Source organism: Pristiophorus japonicus, chromosome 1 (assembly GCF_044704955.1).
Source record: "Pristiophorus japonicus isolate sPriJap1 chromosome 1, sPriJap1.hap1, whole genome shotgun sequence".
NCBI classification, from domain to species: Eukaryota; Metazoa; Chordata; class Chondrichthyes; family Pristiophoridae; genus Pristiophorus; species Pristiophorus japonicus.
The window spans coordinates 260,845,233-260,860,474 of record NC_091977.1 but is presented as its reverse complement, the minus strand read 5'-3'; positions in this window follow the sequence as shown (position 1 = coordinate 260,860,474).

Genomic DNA, 15,242 nt, shown 5'->3' with positions numbered 1-15,242 from the left:
TGGATCTTTATGTTTGGGGGCCAGTGCTGTGCGGCGAGTACAGGCTGGTGGAGGATCTTTGTCTTACTAATGTTTAGCGTAAGGCCCATTCTTTCATATGCCTCGGTAAATACGTCGACTATGTCCTGGAGTTCAGCCTCTGTCTGTGCACAGACTGTCAACCGCGAGGGTCTATGGAGCGTCCTGCTCTGTTTCGGATGCCCCCAAAAGTATGTCACCATACTTCGGCTGCTCCACGACGACATGCAAGCGGTGATCCTTACCAAAGGATCCATCACAGACCCAATTCATGTCCGGATTTGGGTCAAGCAGGGCTGCATCATCACCCCAACCCTCTTCTCAATCTTCCTCGCTGCCATGCTCCACCTCACAGTTGATAAGCTCCCCGCTGGAGTGGAGCTAAACTACAGAACCAGTGGGAAGCTGTTCAACCTTCGCCATCTCCAGGCCAGGTCCAAGATGACTGCAACCTCTGTTGTCGAGCTACAGTACGCGGATGACGCCCTCGAAATAGTGGATGTAGTGATGATCATTTTCCAGCAGTCTATCGACTCTGGATCAGTTCCTATGGATTGGAGGGTAGCTAATGTAAATACCACTTTTTAAGAAAGGAAGGAGACAGAAAATGGGGAATTTCGACCAGTCAGCCTGACATCAGTGGTGGGGAAAATGTTAGAATCAATTATTAAAGATGAAATAGCAGCGCATTTGGAAAGCAGTGATTGGATCGGTCCAAGTCAGCATGGATTTATGAAAGGGAACTCATGCTTGACAAATCTTCTAGAATTTTTTGAGAATGTAACTGGTAGAGTGGACAGGGGAGAACCAGTGGATGTGGTGTATTTGGTCTTTCAAAAGGCTTTTGACAAGGTCCCACACAAGAGATTGGTGTGCAGAATTAAAGCACATGGTATTGGGGGTAATCTATTGACGTGGTAAGAGAACTGGTTGGCAGACAGGAAGCAGAGAGTGGGAATAAACGGGTCCTTTTCAGAATGGCAGACAGTGACTAGTGGAGTGCCGCAGGGCTCACTGCTGGGACCCCAGCCATTTACAATATACATCAATGATTTAGATGAAGGAATTGAGTGTAATATATCCAAGTTTGCAGATGATACTAAGTTGGATGGTGAGCTGCGAGGAGGATGCCAAGAGGCTGCAGGGTGACTTGGACAGGTTAGGTGAGTGGGCAAATGCATGGCAGATGCAGTATAATGTGGATAAATGTGAGTTTTTCCACTTTGGGGGCAAAAACACGAAGGCAGAATATTATCTGAATGGCGGCAGATTAGGAAATGGGGAGGTGCAATGAGACCTGGGTGTCATGGTACATCAGTCATTGAAAGTTGGCATACAGGTACAGCAGGCGGTGAAGAAGACAAATTGCATGTTGGCCTTCATAGCTAGGGGATTTGAGTATTGGAGCAGGGAGGTCTTACGGCAGTTGGACAGGGCCTTGGTGAGGCCTCACCTGGAATATTGTGTTCAGTTTTGGTCTCCTAATCTGAGGAAGGATGTTCTTGCTATTGAGGGAATGCAGCGAAGGTTCACCAGACTAATTTCCGGCATGGCAGGACTGACATATGAGGAAAGACTGGATCGACTGGGCCTGTATTCACAGGAGTTTAGAAGAATGAGAGGGGATCTCATAGAAACATATAAAATACTGACGGGACTGGACAGGTTAGATGCAGGAAGAATGTTCCCAACGTTGGGGAAGTCCAGAACTAGGAGACACAGTCTAAGGATAAGGGGTAAGCCACTTAGGACCGAGATGAGGAGAAACTTCTTCACTCAGAGAGTTGTTAACCTGTGGAATTCTCTACCACAGAGAGTTGTTGATGCCAGTTCATTGGATATATTCAAGAGTGAGTTAGATATGGCCCTTATGGCTTGAGGGATCAAGGGATCTGGAGAGAAGGCAGGAAAGGTGTACTGAGGTGATGATCAGCCACGATCTTATTGAATGGCGGTGCAGGCTCGAAGGGCCAAATGGCCTACTCCTGCACCTATTTTCTATGTTTCTATGTTTCTATGTTTTTATGGCCCTGCCTGTCATGAGTTCGTATGTAGTTAGACCCGTTGTACGGTTCTGAGTTGCTCTCAGCCTCATTAGTATGGCAGGTAAGAGTTCGGGCCAGGCCTGTCCAGTCTCTTGGATGGCCTTGTCCAGGGCTGTCTTTATAGTGCGATTCATCTGTTCCACTATCCCCGAACTCTGGGGGCTGATAGTGGATAGTGAAATTTTTGTTTGATGCCTAATGTGGTGCACAGTAACTTTACTAACTGGCCTGTGAAGTGGGTTCCTTGATCAGAGTCAATTTGAGTGGTTATTCCCCAGTGAGGAATTACCTCTTCTGCAAGTATTCTTGCTACAGTCGTCGCTGTGCAGTTTTGGGTAGCAAATGCTTCCACCCACTGTGTAAATAGATCTATTATCACTAGACAGTATTTTCTTTCTCGAGAGTTTGGCAGTGACCCTGTAAAATCAATTTGTATATTCTCCCACGGTCTCTGTGGGCGCGATTGATGGGCCATTTTTATTTTTACAGCCTTTCCCGGATTATGTTGGCCACATGTAATACATTGCTGGCAATAGTTAGCAATGTTGTGTCCCATTCCTGGCCACCACCAATCTCAGGAGGTACTTGTTATCATAGCATCATGTCCGGCGTAATTAATGCCATGGTGCAACTCCATGAGCATCTTCTTTATGCAGGAGGGGGCAAACACCTTTCCATCCTTTGTCCACATGGAGTCCGGGCTGAGCACTCCTCCCATCCTTTTCCATTCTGCCATTTCCTTATTACTTATGTCTGTGTGTCTTCCTCTGTGGTAATACTGCAGATTGTTTCTATTTGTACTTCTGCAAATGTGGCTGCCTCGTGGGTGGCATTATCCGCGGCTTCACCTGCCAGCAGAATCTCGTCCACCACTCGTTGGTGGGCTTTCACCTTAATCACCGCCACTTTGGCGGGTTTACTAGCAGCATCTAACAGCCGTTTTATTCGGCCATCATGTTTGATAATTTTGCCGCCTGAGGTGATGAATCCCCGTCTCCCCTAGGCGATCATATAGTCGTATACCACCTCAAAGGCATATCTACTATCTGTATATATGTTGACTGTTTTCCCTTCTGCTAACAACAGGGCCTTGATCAGCACGTTCAATTCTGCCACTTGAGCCGAGATGCCTCCGTCCAATGCTTCTTGTATTACTATCTGTAGATGTTGGTCTACTACCGCCCATCCCGTACGGGGATGGCCATCTACGTACCGTCGAGATCTGTCTACATATAACGTGAGGTCCGGATTCTCGAGGGCTACCTCGCTCAAGTTTCCCAGGGAATCCTCCCATTCTAGACTGGATTCCTTCCACCGGGTTCTCTCCGGTGTCTCTGACTATCTTTACTGATTCATCATGTGGTAACAAGACTGCTTCCTACTTTGCTCAGCGGACGTTGGAGACGGCCCAGAGCTTTCCAGTGTTCAACATTTCCACCAGAGTGTGTTTTGTGTGTAGGACAATCTCACCTGTAATGACGACAGGTTTACTGACCTTGACTACCCATGTGACACAATCCAATGCAGCCTGCGGCGACTGGCGATTGCCACGTTGTATAGTAAGCTACAGGTCTATTCTATCCCCATGCATTTGTGTTACCACGGCTCCATAAAAGCCTTCTTGGTTCTCACAGTATATATGGAAAGGAAGGTCCATGTTCACGAGTTCCAATCCTGGGGCGGACATTAAGGCTTCCTTTAGATTTCCATAAGCCGCTTCCTGCTCGGGATCCCATTCTCTGGTCTCTAGGGATGGTTTTCCCCCTTTTACCAGTCTCTGCACGGGTTCTCCGATTGCCGCGAAGTTGGGTATAAAATTTCTGCGGTAATTAAAGAGTCCCAGTACTTTGCGTACTCCCGGACTGTCTTTGGCTGGGGCATAATTCTAACGGCTTCTTTCCTGTCAGTAAACATTGTCCAAGTTCCTTGGGCTATCTCGTGTCCCAGGTACTGCACTGTGGCTTGTCCAATCTGTGCCTTCTTGGGGTTCATCTTAAACCCCGCTTCTTGTAAGGCTTCTAGGATTTCTATAAGTGCGCCTGTGTACCCCCTATTATCTTCTAAGTCTATCAGCAGGTCATCTACATATTGCAGTATCATGCTTCTGTACGGTGTCAGGTCCACCTTCTCTATGGCTCAACTCATAGTCCAGTGAAATAATTCCAGGCTATTATAGAACGCTTGTGGGACTCGTGTCCAGGTGTGCTGGTGGTCGCCCACCATGAAGGCGAATTTATCCTGGGATTCTTTTGCCAGGGGTATGGACCAAAATCCGTTGTCTATGTCCAACATGGTAAACACTTTGTGTTCGGGTTTTAGTCCATTAAAGGATGGTGGCTGGACTGGCCACGATAGGATGCTGTCTAGGGGTTACTTTATTCAGGGCTGTATAATCAAGTCAACTGGTATGATCCGACCGGTTTCTTTACCGGCCACACAGGAGAGTTAGTAGTCTCTTCCACCCCTCTAATTATCCCACTTTCAAGTAGGTTCCTTACAATTTGTTGTAAGGCATACATAGCCTCAGGCTTAATGGGATACTGCCTGTGAGGGGTGTGTTCTGGTCCTGGGATTATGACGGAGTCGCCCTTTACCAGCCCGCAGTCCTGTTTGGACATTGCCCAAACTCCATTGATATGCTGAAAAATGGGTCCCCATCATTCAAGTCCCTTCTCAATGGTTGCATACTTCCTACCCGAGCACGACTATCAAAATTGTTCTGTTCCCCAAAGGTGTTGGTCTTTTGTCCATTGGTCTTTACTCAGACAATTTTCTTTCCTCGTGGATCCACTAGTCCCCTTAGTTGGTCGAGCAGGTTGATTCCCAGTATCGTGCCCTCATTATGAGGGCACACATAAAATTGAGCTGGGAGCAAAATGCCTGCTACCTCCAACAGAGTGACCTCACTTAAATTAGCCTGGGTGGACGATCCCCCTACTCCCGTTATTGACAACAATTTTCTGGTGGTCGGTAGGGTTGTGTCTATAATTGAGTCTGATGCGCCAGTGTCCACTAACATATTGCATTGCCGGCCCCTCCCCTAACATTGCCGTTATGTGACTACGAGGGTCATCTCTGGTCCACACAGTGGCCGCTGACCTTTAATCACATGCCAGGTCCTTCAGGGCCTGGAGCAGTTCATCTTTGGTTATACCGTGGGCTTTCCCTGGAGTTCCCTTGCTGGAGGCTCCCTGTCCCTGAGATCGCCCTCCCTTGGCCCAACACTGTTGTTGAGTGTGTCCCGTGCGCTGGCGCACTTTGCCGGAGTTCTACAGATTTTGGCCATGTGTCCAGTTTTGCTGCATCTAAAACACGTTGGGGGTCCTGGTTTGCCCTTTACTTCCCGGATGTTTTCAGCCACTACCTCGGTCTTTATTTGTTGCTGATCAGTATTTCCGTCTACTTGGCACGACCGGGCGACTAGCCCGCCGTATGTGTCCACCACTATCACTCCCATTTTGAGAAACATAGAAAGATAGAAACATAAAAAATAGGTGCAGGAGTAGGCCATTCGGCCCTTCGAGCCTGCACCACCATTCAATAACATCATGACTGATCATTTCCTCAGTACCCCTTTCCTGCTTTCTCTCCGTACCCCTTGACCCCTTAGCCATCAGGGCCATATCTAACTCCCTCTTGAATATATCCAATGAACAAATCTCTGTGGCAGGGAATTTCATAGGTTAACAACTCTCTGAGTGAAGAAGTTTCTCCTCATCTCAGTCCTAAATTGTCTACCCCTTATCCTGAGACTATGTCCCCTGGTTCTGGACTTCCCCAGCATCGGGAACATTCTTCCCGCATCTAACCTGTCCAGTCCCATCAGAATCTTATACATTTCAATGAGATTCCTGCTCATCCTTCTAAATTACAGTGAATAAAGGCCCAGTTGATCCAGTCTCTCCTCATATGACAGTCCAACCATCCCTAGAATCAATCTGGTGAAACTTTGCTGCACTCAATTCTCTGGTGTTCAGCCAACAACTCATCCTTAAATATTTTAAGGAAGATCGGGTTGTTCTGATCCTGGTGAGCATTTCCGAATATTCCTGATACGCGGTCCATAGTCGGTCCCTGTAATTGTTACTATTTTTCTTTTTCTTTTGTTTGACGAGCATTATGAGTCCCCAATTTGGCAGCGGATTTCCTAATGCCGTCTGAATTGCCGTAATAAATGTGTCCAAAGCGGCTCGTCTAACAGCAAAGATGGCATTATAGGCCGGGATCCATGTCACGTCCCTATTTGCCGCTGTTAGACTTGTTGCGAGGACATTTTACCCTTAACATTTGGAACATGTCTCTCTCATGCATACTGTGTACCTCTCCAGTCTCCCTTAACTGCCTGCAAAAGTCTGTACTTGCGTGGCGGACTTTGAAAGGCGGTAAATCTTTCAGGATTCCGTGATTTTCCAGAGGGATAAATGGTTTATATGTCGCATCTATGTTATTGTTATGTTTCACTTTGGTGGTTACAAGCGCCATTGGCACCGATCCCTCATCATCGCTGGGTGTCATGGTGCATCAGTAATTGAAGGTTGGCATGCAGGTGCAGCAGACGGTGAAGAAGGCAAATGGATTGTTGGCCTTCATAGCTAGGGGATTTGAGTATAGAAGCAAGGGAGTCTTGCTGCAGCTGTACAGGGCCTTGGTGAGGCCTCACCTGGAATATTGTGTTCAATTTTGGTCTCCTAATCTGAGGAAGGACGTTCTTGCTATTGAGGGAGTGCAGCGAAGGTTCACCAGACTGATTCCCGGCATGGCAGGACTGACATATGAGGAGAGACTGGATCGACTGAGCCTGTATTCACTGGAGTTTAGAAGATTGAGAGGGGATCTCATAGAAACATATAAAATTCTGATGGGACTGAACAGGTTAAATGCAGGAAGAATGTTCCCAATGATGGCGGAGTCCAGAACCAGGGGTCACAGTCTAAGGATAAGAGGTTCGCCATTTAGGACCGAGATGAGGAAAAACTTCTTCACTAGAGAGTTGTTAACCTGTGGAATTCTCTTCTGCACAGAGTTGTTGAGGCCAGTTCGTTAGATATATTCAAGAGGGAGTTAGATATGGCCCTTACGGCTAAAGGGATCAAGGGGTATGGAGAGAAAGCAGGAAAGGGGTCCTAAGGTGAATGATCAGCATGATCTTATTGAATGGTGGTGCAGGCTCAAAGGGCCGAATGGCTTACGCCTGCACCTATTTTCTATGTTTCTATGTTTCGATGTATGTTTTGATTTGTTTTCAGAGTAAAAATGTCACTAATTTTTAGTAGCCTCAAAGCTCCAGATCCGAAGCAATCTTTGAATGACTGAATTCAACCATTGCACAATGTCAAAACTGACAAGGAAGCAGTGAAACAGCACTAACCTGACAGCGAGACTCATTACTCATGATCCCTTTCGGTAGTGCCCCTGGACCCAGCATCTGTTTGCTTAACAGCTCCTCGAGGTGATAAGAGATGGGGTGACAATTAATTTTGCAGATCGGGCACACAGTGAGCTTTGCATGCTCACTGACGACACGATCTACCTGGCACTGAAGTCCCCGGTGCTAACTCGTCGTGGCGGTGCTACAGTGGGGGACAGATTTGGCATGCCTCTGCGCCCATTAGTGCCCCACCAGGTGCGAACTAGAGGTGCTAAGGTATTGAATTTTTGCCCCGAACTCGCTAATGCTTAGACTATGCAATAAGAATGTATTTCATTTGGAAAACTCATATTTAACAACACTGGTCAATTATCACACTGAGTGATGGGTTTCTGTGAGTTTTACATGCTGAAACATTTTATGTGCAATGGTGTTTCACCAATTTCTGTGAACATTTTGTTCAGCACTTGAGCAAAGTGTCCCAAAGGCTAGTCTCAATATAACAAGAGTCCTTCCCTGTCTATTTGGTTTAAATCAAACTGTGAATGTACTGATTGGTTGGTTGCTTCAAAGAGATGGCTAATGCTCTTTCTGTGTATTGCAATTTTTCATTTATATATTCTGTTAAGTTATACTCTTCTCTCTATTATGCCCTGCAGCATTCTTCCCCTGATAGGTGGGGCAGGGGTCTTGTGAGTACTGCTAAGCCTCTGTCACTGTATCTCTGTAATTGGTTTCCAGAGGAGTCGGAGACCAGCCTCAGGTGACTTGCCTGCTGATTTCCTATCCCAATCTGTAGTTGTACACCTCTGTTCCAAGGAACTGTTCAGCATCGGGAAGCTCAGCGTGTGGGAATTCCAGACATAAATTGGAGTCCTACTACATTAATATCTTGCAATGGAATTTAAAAATAACATGCAGGCTGAATTGGAACAGCATCTTCCGCTCAGATTAAGTGTTTCCAAACGCCTTAATGATGGCGAACTCACCAGCATGGCTCAACAGAACAAAAATGATGAAATCATAAGATAGAATAGCTTTTAAAATAAATTAGCACCATGAGTACTGGTATGATAAGACAAAGTATGGAAATTGTCATATATTGTGTTCCAGTACTGAAACAGAGACTTGGTTAACGGAATCTATGAGATTAAGCGGTTTCATTTTTATGTAATTAACCCCCAGAACATGTTACAGAATCAATAAAAAATTATTTGTCTTTGACTCCTTTACCTTTTGTACTATTGTACATCTATGAACATAGAAACATAGAAACATAGAAACATAGAAAATAGGTGCAGGAGTAGGCCAGTCGGCCCTTCGAGCCTGCATCACCATTCAATAAGATCATGGCTGATCATTCTCTCAGTACCCCTTTCCTGCTTTCTCTCCATACCCCTTGATCCCTTTAGCCGTAAGGGCCATATCTAACTCCCTCTTGAATATATCCAATGAACTGGCATCAACAACTCTCTGCGGTCGAGAATTCCACAGGTTAACAACTCTCTGAGTGAAGAAGTTTCTCCTCATCTCGGTCCTAAGTGGCTTACCCTTTATTCTTAGACTGTGCCCCCTGGTTCTGGACTTCCCCAACGTCGGGAACATTCTTCCTGCATCTAACCTGTCCAGTCCCATCAGTATTTTATAGGTTTCTATGAGATGCCCTCTCATTCTTCTAAACTCCAGTGAATACAGGCCCACTTGATCCAGTCTCTCCTCATATGTCAGTCCTGCCATCCGGGAATCAGTCTGGTGAACCTTCGCTGCACTCCCTCAATAGCAAGATCGTCCTTCCTCAGATTAGGAGACCAAAACTGAACACAATATTCCAGATGAGGCCTCACTAAAGCCCTGTACACTGCAGTAAGACCTCCTTGCTCCGATACTCAAATCCCCTAGCTATGAAGGCCAACGTACCATTTGCTTTCTTAACTGCCTGCTGTACCTGTATGCCAACTTTCAATGACTGATGAACCATGACACCCAGGTCTCGTTGCACCTCCCCTTTTCCTAATCTGCCGCCATTCAGATAATATTCTGTCTTCACATTTTTGCCCCCAAAGTGGATAACCTCACATTTATCCACATTATACTGCATCCGCCATGCATTTGCCCACTCACCTAACCTGTTCAAGTCACCCTGCAGCCTCTTAGCGACCCCCTCACAGCTCACACCGCCAGCTAGTTTAGTGTCATCTGCAAACTTGGAGATAGTACTCTCAATTCCTCCATCTAAATCATTGATGTATATTGTAAAGAGCTGGGGTCCCAGCACTGAGCTCTGCGGCACTCCACTAGTCACTGCCTGCCATTCTGAGAAGGACCCGTTTATCCCGACTCTCTGCTTCCTGTCTGCCAACCAGTTCTCTATCCATGTCAATATATTACCCCCAATACCCCCAATTTGATTTTGCACACCAATCTCTTGTGTGGGACCTTGTCAAAAGCCTTTTGAAAGTCCAAATACACCACATCCACTGGTTCTCCCTTGTCCACTCTACCAGTTACATCCTCAAAAAATTCCAGCAGATTTGTCAAGCATGATTTCCCTTTCATAAATCCTTGCTGACTTGGACCGATCCTGTCATTGCTTTCCAAATGCACTGCTATTTCATCCTTAATGATTGATTCCAACATTACCCGATGTCAGGCTAACCGGTTTATAATTACCCGCTTTCTCTCTCCCTCCTTTTTAAAAAAGTGGTGTTACATTAGCTACCCTCCAGTCCATAGGAACTGATCCAGAGTCAATAGACTGCTGGAAAATGATCACCAATGCATCCACTATTTCTAGGGCCACTTCCTTAAGTACTCTGGGATGCAGACTATCAGGCCCCGGGGATTTATCGGCCTTGAATCCCATCAATTTCCCTAACACAATTTCCCGCCTAATAAGGTTATCCTTCAGTTCCTCCTTCTCACCAGACCCTCTGTTCCCTAGTATTTTCGGAAGGTTATTTGTGTCTTCCTTCGTGAAGACAGAACCAAAGTATTTGTTCAATTCGTCTGCCATTTCTTTGTTCCCCATTATAAATTCAACTGAATCCGACTGCAAGGGACCTACGTTTGTCTTCACTAATCTTTTTCTCTTCACATATCTATAGAAGCTTTTGCAGTCAGTTTTTATGTTCCCGGCAAGTTTCCTCTCGTACTCTATTTTCACCCTCTTAATTAAACCCTTTGTCCTCCTCTGCTAAATTCTAAATTTCTCCCAGTCCTCAGGTTAGTTGTTTTTTTGGCCAATTTATATGCCTCCTCCTTGGATTTAACACTATCCTTAATTTCCCTTGTTAGCCACGGTTGAGCCACCTTCCCCGTTTTATTTTTACTCCAGACAGGGATGTACAATTGTTGAAGTTCATCCATATGATCCTTAAATGTTTGCTATTGCCTCTCCACTGTCAACCGTTTAAGTATAATTTCCCAGTCTATTCTAGTCAATTCACGCCTCAAACCATCGAAGTTAACTTTCCTGAAGTTCATGACCCTAGTTTCTGAATTAACTGTTTCACTCTCCATCTTAATAAAGAATTCTACCATGTTATGGTCACTCTTCCCCAAGTGCCTCGCACAACAAGATTACTAATTAGTTCTTTCTCATTACACATCACCCAGTCTAGGATGCCAGCTCCCTAGTTGGTTCCTCGACATATTGGTCTAGAAAACCACTCCTAATACACTCCAGGAAATCCTCCTCCACCAGTTTGGTTAGCCCAATCAATATTTAGATTAAAGTCACCCATGATAACTGCTGTACCTTTATTGCATGCATCCCTAATTTCTTATTTGATGCTGTCCCCAACCTCGCTACTACTGTTTGGTGATCTGTACACAACTCCCACTAGCGTTTTCTGCCCCTTGGTATTCTGTAGCTCCACCCTTACCGATTCCACATCATCCAAGCTAATGTCCCTCCTTACGATTGCATTAATTTCCTCTTTATCCAGCAATGCCACCCTGCCTCCTTTTCCTTTCTGTCTATCCTTCCTGAATGTTGAATACTCCTGGATGTTGAGTTCCCAGCCTAGGTCATCCTGGAGCCATGTCTCTGTGATGCCAATTACATCATACCCATTAACTGCTATCTGCGCAGTTAACTGAGATCATTGCATTAAAGGACCAGCTTCAAAACATCTGTGACCGTATAAATACAGTTTAACATTTTTTTGTGTACTTGTGTGCTTTTTCAGAACCTTATTATGAACTAATGCAATGTTCTATTTCAACAAAATGCAACACACACAAATGGATATTGTTGTCTCCAAAGTACCTTTATATCAAGGCTTGTGATTGTTATTTTTTGTTCATAAACTGTAATCCAATCATCACCATCATCATCATAGCCAGCCCCTCAGAGTCGAGGATGACTTGCTTCCACAGTAAAAATGAGTACTCAGGTGACTGATGACAAGTACGTGAATTCTTTTAACATGGGGTGGCCATTGCACACCAGCCACCACACCATTCCTCGCCACTTCCAAACTCCGCTCCACGCAGATTCCGACCTCCGTTCCTCGCCACTTCTCCCGCTCCAGCCCCTGAGTCCCAACCCCTCCACTAGGCTCTACCACGCTCCAAGAGATGCCACCAATCATCTAATAAGGGATAGGTGTCAGCTGTGGCTCCGTAAGACAAAGGTCCTCTACCAGCCTGTACTCGTGGTACAGCACTGCCCCCTAGTCACCTCAAGACCGCCTGCTCCACGACAACATGCAGGCCATGATCCTTACCAACGGATCCATTACAGAACAAATCCACGTCCGGACCGGTGTCAAGCAGGGCTACATCATCGCCCCAAACCTCTTCTCAATCTTCCTCGCTGCCATGCTCCACCTCACAGTCAACAAACTCCCTGCTGGAGTGGAACTAAACTACAGAACCAGTGGGAACCTGTTCAACTTTCGTCGTCTCCAAGCCAGGTCCAAGATCACCCCAACCTCTGTCGTCGAGCTACAGTACGTGGACGACGCCTGCATTTGTGCACATACAGAGGCTGAACTCCAGGACATAGTCGGCGTACTTACTGAGGTGTATAAAAGCATGGGCCTTACATTAAACATCCGTAAGACAAAGGTCCTCCACCAGCCTGTCCCTGCCACACAGCACTGCCCCCCAGTCATCAAGATCCACGGTGCAGCCCTGGACGACATGGACCGTTTCCCATACCTCGGAAACCTCTTATGAACAAGAGCAGACATTGATGAGGAGATTCAACACCACCTCCAGTGCGCCAGTGCAGCCTTCGGCTGCATGAGGAAAAGAGCGTTTGAAGACCAGGCCCTCAAATTCATGGTCTGCAGGGCTGTAGTAATACCCTCCCTTCTGTATGGCTCAGAAACATGGACCATGTACAGTAGACACCTCAAGTCGCTGGAGAAATACCACCAATGATGTCTTTGCAAGATTCTACAAATCCCCTGGGAGGACAGATGCAACAACATTAGCGTCGTCGACCAGGCCAACATCCCCAGCATTGAAGCACTGACCACACTTGATTATCTCCGCTGGGCAGGCCACATTGTTTGCATGCCAGACACGAGACCCCCAAAGCAAGCATTCTACTCGAAACACCTTCACGGCAAACGAGCCAAAGGTGGGCAGAGGAAATGTTGCAAGGACACCCTCAAAGCCTCCCTGATAAAGTGCAACATCCCCACTGACACCTGGGCGTCTGTGGCCAAAGACCGCCCAAAGTGGAGGAAGTGCATCCGGGAGGGCGCTGAGCACCTCGATTCTCATTGCCGAGAGCATGCAGAAATCAAGTGCGGGCAGTGGAAAGAGCGTGCGGCAAACCTGTCCCACCCACCCTTTCCGTCAACGACTATCTGTCCCACCTGTGACAGGGACTGTGGTTCTCGTATTGGACTGTTTAGCCACCTAAGGACTCATTTTAAGAGTGGAAGCAAGTCTTCCTCGATTCCGAAGGACTGCCTATGATGATGAAGGGATAGGTGTCAGCTGTGGCTCAGTGGGTAGCACCCTCACCATTAAGTGAGGTGTTTAAATCCCACTCCAGAGACTTGAGCACATAAATTCTAAGCTGACATTCCAGTGCACTGCTAAGGAGAGCTGCTTTGCCGGAGGTGACTTCTTTCAGATGAGGCGTTAAACCAAGGTCTGCTCTCACAGGTGGGTGTAAAAGATCTCATAGCACTATTTCGAAGAGCAGGGAAGTTCTGGTCAATATTTATTTATCCCTCAATCAACATAACGAAAAAACAGATTATCTGGTCATTATCGCATTGCTGTTTGTGGGAGCTTGCTGTGCGCAAATTGGCTGCCACATTTCCTACATTACAACAGTGACTACACTTGAAAAAGTACTTCATTGGCTGCAAAGTGCTTTGGGACGACCGGTGGTATTGAAAAGTGCTATATAAATGCAAGTATTATTTTACAGGTGGAAGTGATTTCCTTGGACGAAAAAGCAAGCCAGCCTCTGTGCTTTTAGATGACCATCAATGTTTCAACCTATGTATCGGCTTGTTAGCATTTCACAAGAAAAAACTTTTTGTGAGTTTTTCAGTATCAAACAATCAGATCAGCTGAAAGACAGCACTGGATTTTATTAGAACTGTTATGTATGTAACTATGTAATACCTGCCACCAGATGGCACGACTGTTGGAGTCCTAATGATCACCTGCACACAAGTGCAGAGCCAGTATAAAAGGTTGGATGCCATGTTGTTTCGGCACTCTCGAGTTGTAATAAAGGAGACGAAGGTCACACTAAGTTTAGCTCACAGTACTCAGCCTCATGGAGTTCTTCTATACACAACAATTGGCGACGAGTAACAGAATACTAACCTTCACGCAACCATGGCTGCCATTGGAATATTAAAGAGATTTGTAGAGGGTGATAATCGGGAAACCTTCGTCGAGCTTCTGAGCCAGTATTTCATGGCTAATGAGCTGGGAGGAGACACGAACGCGGCCAAGCACAGGGCGGTTCTCCTCACCGTCTGTGGGCCTAAAATATACGGCCTCATCAAGAATCTGCTCGCACCGACAAAACCAACGGAGAAGGAATATACAAAGTTGTGCACACTGGTTCGGGACCACCTCAAGCCAAAGGAGAGTATCCTCATGGCCAGGTACCGTTTTTACACGCACCATCGCTCCGGGGGCCAGGACATGGCGGATCATATCGCCAATCTGAGACGCCTCGGGGACCTTGCGATTTTGGAGCTGCATTGGGGTACCAAATGCTGTGGGACTTTTTCGTACTGGGCATACACGAGGTCATTCTTCGAAAGCTGCTGGCTGCCGAAACCCTAGACCTGAGCAGGGCCATCGCGATCGCCCAGGCATTCATGGCCACAGACAAAAACACCAAAGAGATATCTTCTCAACATCGAAGCTCATCGGCAAGTACTGTGCATAAAATGACATTGCCAGCAGGACGTACTGCATTTGGCAGGGCCTATACGTCTGCGGTTGCAAGACCTGTGATGACTCAGAGTCCACTATCAGGGGTGAATGTGAACCTTTAGCACCGTGTTGGCGCTGCGGGGGTAATCATCGGGCCCATCAATGTCGATTCAAGCACTACATGTGCAAAGGCTGCGCAACAATGGGGTACCTCCAGCGAATGTGCAAATGTGCTGTGACATACCACATGGCAGAGGATGATCGATCCGGCACGGATCACGCAGCACAGGCAACTCAACCCAAGGAAGAAGTGTATGGGGTACATACCTTCACCACCAAGAGCCCTCCGATAATGCTGAAAGTCAAATTAAATGGAGTGCCAGTATCCATGGAGTTGGACGCGGGTGTGAATCAGTCAAAAATGAGCCAGAAGATTTTCG